The following is a 13274-nucleotide window of genomic DNA, read 5'->3' on the forward strand; positions in this document are numbered from 1 at the left end:
CAACTGACTAGTTTTCTCCTCACTTTGTACTTTTCTGTGAAGCTTTCATATCCTGTGCACTGGGAGAATAATATCTCTGCCAAGAGTGTGTTATCTATATTTTGTAAAAAGAAATAAAACAGGGAATGTGTGTTTAAAATACACATCAATAGCTTAATGAAGAATTGATAAAAATACAAAAAATGATTCTAGACAAATGAACTTTAAAGATAATATGGTTGTTCTCCAAAGAAAATTCAGAGTTAAACAAAAATTCTACATTTTTTTTTATTGAATCTATCTCTGCAGCACTTTCATGTTCTTTAATCTCTTTTTCTTCCTTTTTTATCACTTGGTTTTTGAAAACTTAATTCTCTGTGCTACACTTTGAGCAGTAAAAAATATAACCAGAATGAGAAAACTTCTTAAGTTTTGCTTTTTTATTAGAGCAAAGATCCATGAACGGAACAAGAGAGAAACAAACCTTGTAAGATTGATGGGGGAAGAGAGAGAGAAAGAGAAGTTGAAGAAACAGAGGTGCTAATAATGAGAACTTGTTTCGTCCCAAGCTGCAAAGCATTCTACCAGGCTAAGCACAAATGTCTTATCCTCTTGTCCTAGGTCAAAAGTCTCCTCTTAATCACTGTTGTTTCTCAGAAGTTACAAATATAATTTTTATTAATAAATGGGGAAGCAGTTAAAAGTGAAATTTATGATCAGTTTTTTCTAAATCCCAAAAGATGTTCTGGATACATGGCTTTTCTTAGTAAATTAATAACATGCAATCCTATTTTTTTTTTCTTGGTTTTAACTCACCATATATGTGATGATTTGATTTAAAGTCAGTTGACAAAAAGTAGGGGCTTCTCTGATGGCTCAGATGGTAAAGAATCTACCTGCACTGCTGGAGACCCCAGGTTCCATCCCTGGGTCAGGAACATCCCCTGGAGAAGTAAATGGCAACCCACTCCAGTATCCTTGCCAGGAAGATTCCATGGACAGAGGAGCCTGGCAGGCCTGGAAGATTCCATGGACGGAGGAACCTGGCAGGCTACAGTCCATGGGGCTGCAAAGAGTCGGACACAACTGAATGACTTCACTTTCACTTTTCACTTTCATATGTGATGATTTGATGTAAAGTCAGTTGACAAAAAAGTAGTACATTGGTAATTATATATATAAATCTTACAGTGTATTGATCTGCCAAATCCATATTGACAGAATTGCTATGCACATCCTTGGCAAACTATATCAGGTAGGAAAGTCATGGTTGAAGTCATTCTCTTACAAGTATAATATTTTGGAATAGTAGTTTTATTGTGAATTCTACTTAGGAAAAAAAAATCACTGATAGTCACTATAAATTGTTAGTGAATCAGCCTATCTACTTGTTAACAGTTTGTGATTTCTTTCCTAAGCTAAATCAAGGCAAATTCTGAAAAATGCTCCTATTTTTGTGGGTCTAGAAGTCTTTGCTTCAGTCACTGCAAAACCAGAAGGGTACTTGAAATTAGATGTTTAGGACTTCTACTTCAGTTATATGATTATTTAACAGAGTGCTTTTGTAAATAGATCTGATTTCTTCACAAATATCACAATTATGAGTTTGGTGATAGACAAGGGAGTATAGCTTTGTGGTCTGGGGAGTTGGATTCAGGCCTTAAGTCTATCATTGCTGATTAAGAGTTATGTTATTCTGGTAAGTCATTAACCTCTTCAATACTTGGTGCTTCATCTGTACAATTAAGATACTATTGTCTAATGTATATAGTTATTATTAGGAGTGAAAAAGATGATGCCATTAAACCACTTAATCTGCAGTAGCTCAATCTCAAAATCTTCTCTGGAAAACTACTTGAAGTTGGAGATCCTATCACAGTAGCTTAGTAACTCCTCTGTATGATGCTATGTGGGTTTTGGACAATAAGGTTAATTTCTCATTATGAACAAAAGAAATTGGAAAGATAAATATTTATTCATCTCAGGTTCTACTCATCTTCAACTCCTAAATTTTATTTTCCATCCTGTTGGATTTTATTTATTTCAGGCCTCACAGCTGTTGTCTTAGGTGGGACTGCAAAAAATTTTTAAAACATCATAAAATTAAATTTGGAAGTAGCTACAAATAGCACAGTGGCAGATCTGCTTCTTCTCATAAAAATGCACACACATGTATATATGGAGAATATTTCTTTTCTCTTAATCTTTTTCTGGTGCTGCTGCTACTGCTAAGTCTCTTCAATTGTGTCCAACTATGTGCGACCCCTTAGACAGCAGCCCTACAGGCTTGTCGTCCCTGGGGTCCTCCAGGCAAGAACACTGGAGTGGGTTGCCATTTCCTTCTCCAATGCATGAAAGTGAATTGCTGAAGTGACTTAGCAGCAGCAGCAAAGCAAAGCTTAAAGATTTTTGGATAATAGCACAATGCCTCTGGATCATTAACTGCCTATTTTCAATTAACAGTAGTCTTCCTTTGGTGGTGAATAGGTAGATTCCTTTGGTATAACCTGGCCATTAGTTGTTGAAACCCTTGTAGGAAATTAGTTACATGGGTCAGGCTTCTTTTATCTGCAGTGTCAATACAGTACGTATCCACTAACTGCACTCATTTCTGTGGCAGCCAACCATTGTGGCTGTCATTTTTGATTATAGTTTTTTTTTTTTTTTTTTAACAGTCCAGATCTTTTCTTTACATCCATTATGCCATGAATTCAAGGAAATGGGCTCCAGCAATTCTGGCTTTGGTTCCACTTGTTCTCACAATGTGTGTTTCTCTGGATGGAGACACTGGCACTTCAGTTGAACCCAAGTCCCTTTCTCTTTGGAGTCCTACTTTTTCTGATCATTTTCCTTCATGTGTTTCAGGAAGCTGTCTTGGCTCTTAGAGTGTTGAACATGCTCAATATGCACATTAATTCTCTTGGCAAGCACCTTGTCCTCAACTTGTTTGTTTACAATGATGCCAACAGCATGCTTGGTAACGTTATAGACTCTTCTAGTTTTCCCATGGTAGTATTTACAGGGCATTCCCATTTTGAACAATGCCATCGGTATCTACAATGCTACCTTTCTTGTAGATACATGTGTATGTGGTCAAAGGAACAACTCTACATTTTCTGAAAGGCCTAGAGAACGCGTAGCAGGCGCCCCTGCTCTTTCCCTCTGTGTTGGTCATCTTGGCAAATTACTGAAAGATGGCAGTTCCTACCATCTTTTCTGAGTTGCAAAGAGGTAGGAGGTGTGAACCATTATATTGTGAACAATATCCAGACCCCTTATAGGTCTGCATGACATAACCCTTAATTTTATCTCCAGTTTCATCTTATACCACTTTTCCTCTGGTTCAAGCTCTCTCTACAAGTGTTCTCTCAGATTCTTAGGCAAAACAACCACTTCTTGCCTGAGGAACTTTGCATATGACATGGATGAAGAAGAAGCCAGCAAGGGTGTTGTTTCAGGTCAAATCCTTTGAAAGACTGATCTTGCAGGACGCTGGGAATTCACACTCGCACAACTATCAGCCCCTGGCTAAGGGCCTCAGATTAGCAAGGGGGTGTTAACTTCCAAGCACGACTCCGGCTCTCCATGTCTATGGGCAAATTGTCTCCTAGGAGAGGCTGCCAAATAAGTCTTGTATGTATTAATGCAGCTAATTGAAATCAAAAGCACCTAGAATCTGGAAGAAGGACACTCCAAAATGAAAAATGAGGAGTCTGGATGTTAGATTAGTAGGGTCTTATAACATCTATCCATATAGATAGTGCTTTGTTTCTAATAACGATCTATTCTGAAAGTTTTCCCTTTTAGCAATGCTCCCCTAAAAGGAAATGTGTTACACATTAGTGAGTTGTCCAAACAGCATTGGCAAATAGAATAATAAGTATGGAGCTTAAGATAAAGAATTAAAACAGAGGAGGAATCAATACATTATCAGTTGCAACAACAACGGCAAAAGGGGATATACAGAACAGTGAATGCAAAGTTCCTTAAAAATCAAAGGCTAAAAGAAAACAAAAACTGTGAGTGTCAGTGGAAGGCTAGTTTGTCAAAGTAATTCCCAGCTTAGCAGACCTCTTCTCTGCTAGAGGGAGCACTCTTTAATCATCTTGATAGTCCTGCTAGCAAGAGAGGTGTGCTAATTGGATGCCTGGCCCCATTGCCTAACATTGAGCAACTACTTTATTTCATAAACTGTTTTGTTGTTTTTTTTTAATAGCAAGTCTGAATAAGCAAGGAGAAAAACAACACTTTTTATATACTCCAGGTAAGAACATCTTAGAATATAAAAGAGAACTGGTAAGATACACTGAAAAGAGTAAGAAGGCAAGTTTACTGTGTTCTCTTTTCTATTGCAAAATATCCCATGCTGACACATAGGGCTTGGCTAAGGCAACTCTGAGACTTGGCTAGGATCCTGGTAGTGTTCCCTTTGAACCCCACAACCCATCCACAACTGGGGTGTTATATGAGTTTCAAAGCCTCATATTTATTCTGTACTTTTTGCTAGAGCCCTGGTTTAAGTAAGCCAACAAATGACTTGTTTTGCAATTCCAAATGCTGCCTTCTTTTGGAGACAGCAAAGTAATTTCATTTTGGGGAATCACCTCCCTCCCATTATAAAGCAATATGGTGGATCTGTCAGTCAAGGCAATGTACTTCTCTTAATCAAGAAGTGAATATGTGATTTAAGCCAGGTCAAGCCAACATTCTTCACATTCTTGCTAGTCTCAGAGTCAAGTGGAGGAATTCAGAAAAAGGAAAAAGAGCTGCAGTTGACATATGCTAGTGTCAGTGTTCAGGTAAATTTGCTAGTTGGATAATTGGAATAGCCATTGTTTCTGCCCTGTCTATGGTACATCAGCCATTTGTCTGAGTCTATAAACTACACTCTGATCCAACAATAAACATAACTGATAATTATGTTTCCAAATTTGGAAATTACGTTTCCAAAAAGGGATTTGGTTGTTAACTAGCCTACCTATTTCCTCTCTGTTAAGGCACAGGCTAGACTTCAGTATCAAAGCTTTTTTGTAATTTGATGCAATTAAACGTGAATGGGTTGACTATTAGTGATCTTCTTGAAATATGTGTCATTGGATGAAAGCTTTAAGAGGGCATTGCCCAGAACCTTACAGACCAAGCCCTTAATAAATATGACATTTCACAAGAGTAAATTGTGAAGAGAAAAATATCATATGAGTTATCTTGAGCAAGTAATTTAATGCTTTGGGCCTTTCTCTCCTTAGCAATAAAAATATTGGATTTTAAGCTGAAAAATTCAATGCTTCTTCAACATTTCCTCCCCTAGTGTAGCCCATAATTATTGCTTACTTTGTGCTGGACTCTAATGTTAATTCTTCATATTCATTACTTCGTTAAATCTTTATGACAACCCTATGAGAAAGACATTAACATCAGTTGGGAATTCATTTAGTTACAAGTGGCAGAAAACCACAATACACTTGCCTAGACCCATTAATTTTTCTTCCTTCACAAGAAGTCTATGTTAGTAGCTGATGTCTTGTTGGTATAAAAATTAGAACCTTTCCTCACATATTGACAAGATTGCAGACCTACTCTTTGCATTGTGTGCTTGTTTGATGCAAATAAAGCAAAGGGAGGTAGAACAGTCTAGAAGCCAGAGTTTTGTTTTTGTTTTTTCCTTCATGAAGAAAGAACTCACTTTCCTCACAACCCACAGTTGACTTCCACTTACATCTTATTGGCTGGGACTGTTAGCTTGAAGGGAGCCAGAAAAAGGGAACTATTTAGCTGGGCATATTTCTAGACCATATTTCTACTGGGGTTCTGTTGCCTAGCAGAAAGGGAGGGAAGGATGTTTGGAAGATGATTGACATGGTGAGCTGTAATGCTTTAAATTTTTTTTTATATATTATGGTTGAAAAATGAAAGAACCAAAAGGGGAATAACAATATCATAAAAGGTAAAAACAGGGCTACCCTGGTGGCTCAGACTGGGAAGAGTCTGCCTGCAGTGCGGGAGATTCACGTTCCATCCCTGGGTGGGGAAGATTCCCTGGAGAAGGAAACAGCAACCTGTTCCAGTATTCTTGCCTGGAAAATCCAATGGATGGAGGAGCCCGGCAGGCTATATAGTCCATGGAGTCGCAAAGAGTCGGAAATGACTGAGTGACTTGACTTTCACTTTCAAAGCTAATAAATGGTGAAGAAAGGAATTTGAAGCCAAGGACCTGGTTGCAAATCCAAACACTTAACAAGGGTAGGGTCAGTACAGTACAGGACTATAAAGTGGCAGCCGTGACTGATTAGAATAGCCAGCTCTTTTGATCTACATGTAAAGAAAACATTTGGATCAATGGAACTAGATTATTAAAAATTACTTGTAAACCTGCATGAATTATGGCAAAACTTTTTGTCATCTTCTTAATGTGTGTACTGGGTCTTAAATCAGTATCTGTTTAAGGGAATTGCATTATATCTTTTGGATCCCTATATTTATTTCAATATCATAAGCCACATCCCCCTACAAACCATAAGCTTTTGGGATGAATGTGGGGTGGTAAACATAACTTATTTTCGGGAGGCCAAAACTTAGTTTGAAGCCTGACATATTCTTTTGTAAACCTGTGTTAGTAAGTTATAATTATCCTTGGTTTCTTCACATGTGAAAGGAAATGATATCAAACCATTTTCAGAATAAATGCATATAAAATTTTAGCAGAGTACACAGGCCACATTGTAAACATTCAATAAATGGCAAATATTATTTTAATTACTTATAAACTTCTGAGTTTTGGTCTATTACCAAAGAAATTATATACTTTAGAGCAGATGTTTTAAATGCAAAAAGTAAAATCAAGAAAATAAAATCACCAGTAATCTCACATAGAGCAGTAAAGATCAATAAGATTCTTATGCATTCTACCCAAATTTTTTCTCTTTGAATATTTATTAGAGTAATACATGTCTCAGATAACTAATGAATTTGTGCAGAAAAACTTGCTATAGGAAACCTTGTCTATATTCTGATTCCTCTTCAACCCTAGTTTCACTTTTTAAGGAAAACTCAACTTTTCAATAATGCAATTATACAACTATTGCTCAATCTATTAACTGTAGAAAATAGCCCTTGACTCCTAAATGCTAAAAATAAAGATTTTGTTTTCATATACTATTATTGCTTAATTTTTCCTTCCAACTCTATTATAATTCTTCCATTGATTATATTTTTAATATTAAATAATATGCTTAAGACACAATTTTGGTTCCATTAATATTCAGCAGGTTCTCTTGATAGTTTAAGAAAAAAATTTATTTCCCTTACTCTCTCCTCCACTTTTTTCCCTACTTTCTCTCCCATGTTAATGTACTCCTTTCTGTAAACTGTGCTTTAATTTGTACATTGTTGATGTTTTAATATTAGTATTTTATATTGCAAGTTCAAAAAGTTTATTGTGTTGTCTGTCAGATCAGATCAGATCAGATCAGTCACTCAGCCGTGTCTGACTCTGCGACCCCATGAATCGCAGCACACCAGGCGTCCCTGTCCATCACCAACTCCCAGAGTTCACTGAGACTCACGTCCATCGAGTCAGTGATACCATCCAGCCATCTCATCCTCTGTTGTCCCCTTCTCTTCTTGCCCCCAATCCCTCCCAGCATCAGAGTGTTTTCCAAAGAGTCAACTCTTCGCATGAGGCGGCCAAAGTACTGGAGTTTCGGCTTTAGCATCATTCCTTCCAAAGAAATCCCAGGGCTGATCTCCTTCAGAATGGACTGGTTGGATCTCCTTGCAGTCCAAGGGACTCTCAAGAGTCTTATCCAACACCACAGTTCAAAAGCATCAATTCTTCGGTGCTCAGCCTTCTTCACAGTCCACCTCTCACATCCATACATGACCACAGGAAAAACCATAGCCTTGACTAGACGGACCTTTGTTGGCAAAGTAATGTCTCTGCTTTTCAATATGCTATCTAGGTTGGTCATAACTTTCCTTCCAAGGAGTAAGCGTCTTTTAATTTCATGGCTGCAGTCACCATCTGCAGTGATTTTGGAGCCCAGAAAAATAAAGTCTGACACTGTTTCCACTATTTCCCCATCTATTTCCCATGAAGTGATGGGACTGGATGCCATGATCTTCGTTTTCTGAATGTTGAGCTTTAAGCCAACTTTTTCACTCTCCACTTTCACTTTCATCAAGAGGCTTTCGAGTTCCTCTTCACTTTCTACCATAAGGGTGGTGTCATCTGCATATCTGAGGTTACTGATATTTCTCCCAGCAATCTTGATTCCAGCTTGTGCTTCTTCCAGCCCAGCGTTTCTCATGATGTACTCTGCATAGAAGTTAAATAAACAGGGTAACAATATACAGGCTTGACATACTCCTTTTCCTATTTGGAACCAGTCTGTTGTTCCATGTCCAGTTCTAACTGTTGCTTCCTGACCTGCATACAAATTTCTCAAGAGGCAGATCAGGTGGTCTGGTATTCCCATCTCTTGAAGAATTTTCCACAGTTGATTGTGATCCACACAGTCAAAGGCTTTGGCATAGTCAACAAAGCAGAAATAGATGTCCTTTTAGGTTGATGCTAAAAAGTAGTTTCACATTTTATGGTTGTATAAATGTTTTCTGGTTGGTCAACAAAATACTTTAAGAAAGAATGCTTAGTTGTTCTCTGATCCAATATCTTCACTCTGTGTCATGTACAGGAGAATTTTCTTAGCATCAAGTTCGAATATATCATTTTTTAATTGACTAAAACCATTGTACTGGTTAGCTTGTTTAACAATTGGACCAAGACTGTCAAATACAACATTGTTTTTTTAGTTTATAACTGTTTTTCTTCTCTCCCTCTTTATTCATCATTTTCCTTTGTATATTCATGCTTTTCTAAATTTTTAATACTACTCCCCATTCTGTGGCCTCACCTTCTGGATGCCTCTTTAACTAAGACTTCCTCCTATTTTAAATCTGAAATGGTTATACAATCCAGGTTGTCTGAAACTTCTCCTACTAACTTTCTTGGCTGGACCTACTGTTTTAGGACCTCGTATGTTCATTTTTTCTTGGATTATTTGGTCTTGATTGCTTACCCTGATGTAACTTTTAAAGAAGGTTTTGTCAGAAGAAAGACACCAAAGTCATTTCATATATTTTTTAATTAAGTTTCGTCTATGGGGTCGCACAGAGTTGGACATGACTGAAGCAACTTAGCAGCAGCAGCAGTATAGAATTCTAGGTTAAAATAATTTTCCCCCAAAATTTGCAGTTCTAAGACTTCACAAGAATACAAGTAGGCATGATTAACTTTTTAAATTTGTTTCTGGGGCATTTACAAGTCATTTTGATCTAAATTTTAGTGCCTATTTTCAATTCTAGGAAACTTTCTTTCATTATTTGTTTGATAGTTTTTTTCAATTTCTCATTTGTCTTGTTTGGGTTTGTTTTCTCATATAATTATTCTTTCTGAGGGACCTCCTTTATTGGTGTTTTGTATCTCACATTATTTATTTACATTTTTAATCTCTTTCTTTTTCCTAAGAGAACAAAAGTCTGTTCTCTAAGTCTGTGAATATGTTTCTGTTTCATAGATAAGTATATTTGTGTCATATTTTAGTCTCCATGTATAAGTAAGGTCCGTCTAGTCAAAGCTTTGATTTTTCCTGTAGTCATGTATGGATGTGAGAGTTGGACTATAAACAAAGCTGAGCACCAAAGAATTGATGCTTTTAAACTGTGGTGTTGGAGAAGACTCTTGAGAGTCCCTTGGACTGCAAGGAGATCCAACCAGTCTATCCTAAAGGAAACCAGTCCTTAATATACATTGGAAGGACTGATGCTGAAGCTGAAACTCTAATACTTTGGCCACCTGATGTGAAGAACTGACTCATTAGAAAAGACCCTCATGCTGGGAAAGATTGAAGGTGGGAGGAAAAGGGGATGACAGAAGATAAGATGGTTGGATGGCATCACTGACTCAATGGACATGAGTTGAGTAAACTCTGGGAGTTGGTGATGGACAGGGAGGCCTGGCGTGCTGCAATTCATGGGGTCTCAAAGAGTCGAATACAACTGAACAACTGAACTGAACTGAACAGATAAGTAATATCATATGGTATTCATCTTTCTTCTTCTGACTTACCTCATTTAGTGTGATAATTTCTAGGTCCATCCATGTTGCTGAAAATGGCATTATTTTGTTCTTTTTTATGGCTCAGTAGTATTTCACTGTATATATGTACCATATTTTCTTTATCCACTCATCTGTTTATGAACATTTAGGCAGTTCCCATGTCTTGGCTATTGTGAATAGTGCTTCTGTGAACATAGGGGGTGCTTGTATATATATTTTTTTAATTATAATTTTTCTAGATATATGACTAGGAGTGGGATTGCTGGATCATATGGCAGTTCTATTTTTTTAGATTTTTGAGGAGCCTCCCATACTGTTTTCTGTAGTGGCTGCAGCAAATACATTCCCACCAAAAGTGTAAGAGGATTCCCTTTTCTCCACCATCTCTTTAGTAACTGTTATTTGTAGACTGTTTAGTGATAGTCATACTGACTTGTATGAAGTGGTATTTCACTGTAGTTTTGATTTGCATTTCTGTAATAATTAGCAATATTGAGTATCTTTTCATGCACACATGTTCTTAATGAATTATGACCAACCCAACACAAATGCAGAAGCCTCATAAAACTGTCACATGGTTTCACATCACATATATGCTCAGGTAGACACAAGGCTAGGAGAAAAAGAACCAAAGAGAGCAAGACTCCAGAAAAACACTATTCACTTTTGTTCTTCCTTTTACTGTCTGTGTGAAAGCATTATAGTGGTATTGACAGCAAAAATGACATCTTTGTACAAAAGAGGCAGTTGGGAAAGCAACAATAATTTTAAAGATGGACAGAGCTGAAGCAAGTGCATATGCTTTGAAGAAATGGGGGAGAAAAAGAACTTGTGCTTCTCCAGGGACTAAGAACAAGTCTAAATTAAAACAGATCTTTAAATAGAAAGCAAGACTCTGTCCATCAGTTTTTGTTTTAGTGGAGCTATCCTTTCTGGAGAATAATTTCTTTAGGAGAAAAACATTTAAGATACCAGATGCTATATAGACAAAGTAGATCGTGTATTACTCATCAGTTGTTTGAAGCAAGAAACTGAGATATGTTGCTGCTGCTAAGTCGCTTCAGTTGTGTCCGACTCTGTGTGACCCCATAGACGGCAGCCCACCAGGCTCCCCAGTTCCTGGGATTCTCCAGGCAAGATCACTGGAGTGGGTTGCCATTTCCTTCTCCAATGCATGAAAGTGGAAAGTGAAAGTAGGAAGTCACTTGGTCATGTCCGATTCTCAGCGACCCCTTGGACTGCAGCCTACCAGGCTCCTCCGTCCATGGGATTTTCCAGGGAAGAGTACTGGAGTGTGGTGCCAAACACTGTCAAATACAAAATGGCACTATGAACAACCTGAGGATCTGTTGACATTAACCAAGTGGGAGAAATATGCATTTATACATTTTAAAAATTGGTATCTATAACTTGAGCTGCCTAAATCTTTTTTCTGTGATATATAGATACATACATGAACTACTTAATATATTAATACCTATATTAATATGGGTGTTTATAACACATATATCAATATCATATACAACATATGTCTTAAAACACGTAAAATGTGTACTGCTTACAACCTTCTGACCTTGGGTAAATACCTTATCCTGTATCTTTACTTATGAAGTTAAGTATAATATTCACCATATCGACTTGTAGTAAAGGTTTAATACAGTAACACACAAAATGTAATTAGAAAATATACAAATTATTATATGAATTATAAATCTCATTTTACTTTGATTGAAAATGTCTGTAACCCTTTATTATTCCTGCAATATTATGTGATAAAATTATTGTTGGAAAAATAATCACTATTTCATTTTTTGAAAATATTTATTTATTTGGCTGCATTGGGTGTTAATCGCCATATGCAGATCCTTTCTTATGGGGCGCAGGCTTCTCACTAGTAGTGACAGTCAGGCTCCAGAATGCACAGGCTCAGTACTTGTGGCACACAGAGTTGGCTGCGGCAAGCAGACTTAGGTGCCCTGTGGTGTGTGGGATCTTAGTTTCCTGACCAGGGATCGAACTGATGTCCCCTGCATTGGAAAGCAGATTCGTAGTCACCAGACCACCAGGGAAGTCCTAAAATAATTATTATACCACTGAAATTTTTCTGAGTTAAACTTGAAACTTGGTATTGTATAGCTTTTGAGGTAGTCAGAGACTGACTGCTTCATTCATTCAGTCACTCAAATAAGTAATTTTAGGCGTATATTCTGTGTCCAGTGCTGTGCTGTATAAAGCAGACGCAAAATGAAAACAGGCGCATCTGCTCCAGGGTCTCATTACTGTGGCCCAGTCGTTGAGAAAATGGTTTAAAGGACAGAATTTAAATGGAAAAACTTCTGTGTTCTGCATGAATACAATTCATGTCTGTAACTTGCACGATCTCACTTAAACGTGGACTCAAACAAAAGCAACAGAAAAACAAATGCATAGAAAAAGATGTCAAACGGGGTAATGGAAGGCAGAAGGTGAAGGGAGAGAAACTAGAGGAAGGCGGTCAAAAGGTCCAAGTTTCCACTTATAAGACACATAAGAACTGAAGATGTAACGCACATCATGCTGACCATAATTAACACTAATGTGTGTTATTTAGGAAAGTTGTTAAGAGACTAAATCCTGAGAGTTCATATCACCAGGAGAATTTTTTTTCTTTTTTTCTTTTCTTTTAATTATACCCATTTGAGAAGATGGATGTTAAACTAACTTATTTTAGAAGTAATTTTACCATAGAAGTAAATCAAGCTAACATGCTATTCCTGCTGAACTTACACAGGGATGTGTAATAGAAACTATTTCTCAATAAAACTGGATTAAAAAAAAATTTTTTTTACACTGAACTATAGCCGATTAACAATGTTGTGGTAGTTTCACGTGGACGCCAAAGGTGCTCAGTCATACATATGCCTGTATCCATTCCCCTCCCATCCAGGCTGCCACGTTACTGAGCAGTGCTCTCTGTGCTATACAGTAGGACATTGTTGTTTATCCATTGTAAATACAGCAGTGTGTACATGCCCATCCAAAATTCCCTAACTATCCCTTCGCCCTATTCTTCCCCCTGGAAACCATAAGTTCATTCTCTTAGTTTGTGAGTCTGTTTCTGTTTTGTAAATGAGCTCATCTGTATTTTTTCTTTTTAAATTCAACATATAGGAGATGCCATATGATATCTCACCTTCTCTTC

At 37.2% G+C, this 13274-nt stretch overlaps 1 long non-coding RNA gene and 1 pseudogene across 4 annotated transcripts in view; one reads left to right on the plus strand and one right to left on the minus strand.

Annotated features, from left to right (window-relative positions):
* Positions 1–13274, plus strand: part of LOC147348223 (uncharacterized) — a 176349-nt gene that overhangs the window by 87004 nt on the left and 76071 nt on the right. The window lies entirely within an intron of this gene.
* On the minus strand, positions 2678–3154 carry LOC147348224 (large ribosomal subunit protein eL21 pseudogene; annotated as a pseudogene).

This window comes from Bos grunniens, chromosome 22 (genome assembly GCF_055505025.1).
Source record: "Bos grunniens cultivar Pamir isolate PY7600 chromosome 22, Bosgru_T2T1.0, whole genome shotgun sequence".
Lineage (NCBI taxonomy): Eukaryota > Metazoa > Chordata > Mammalia > Artiodactyla > Bovidae > Bos > Bos grunniens.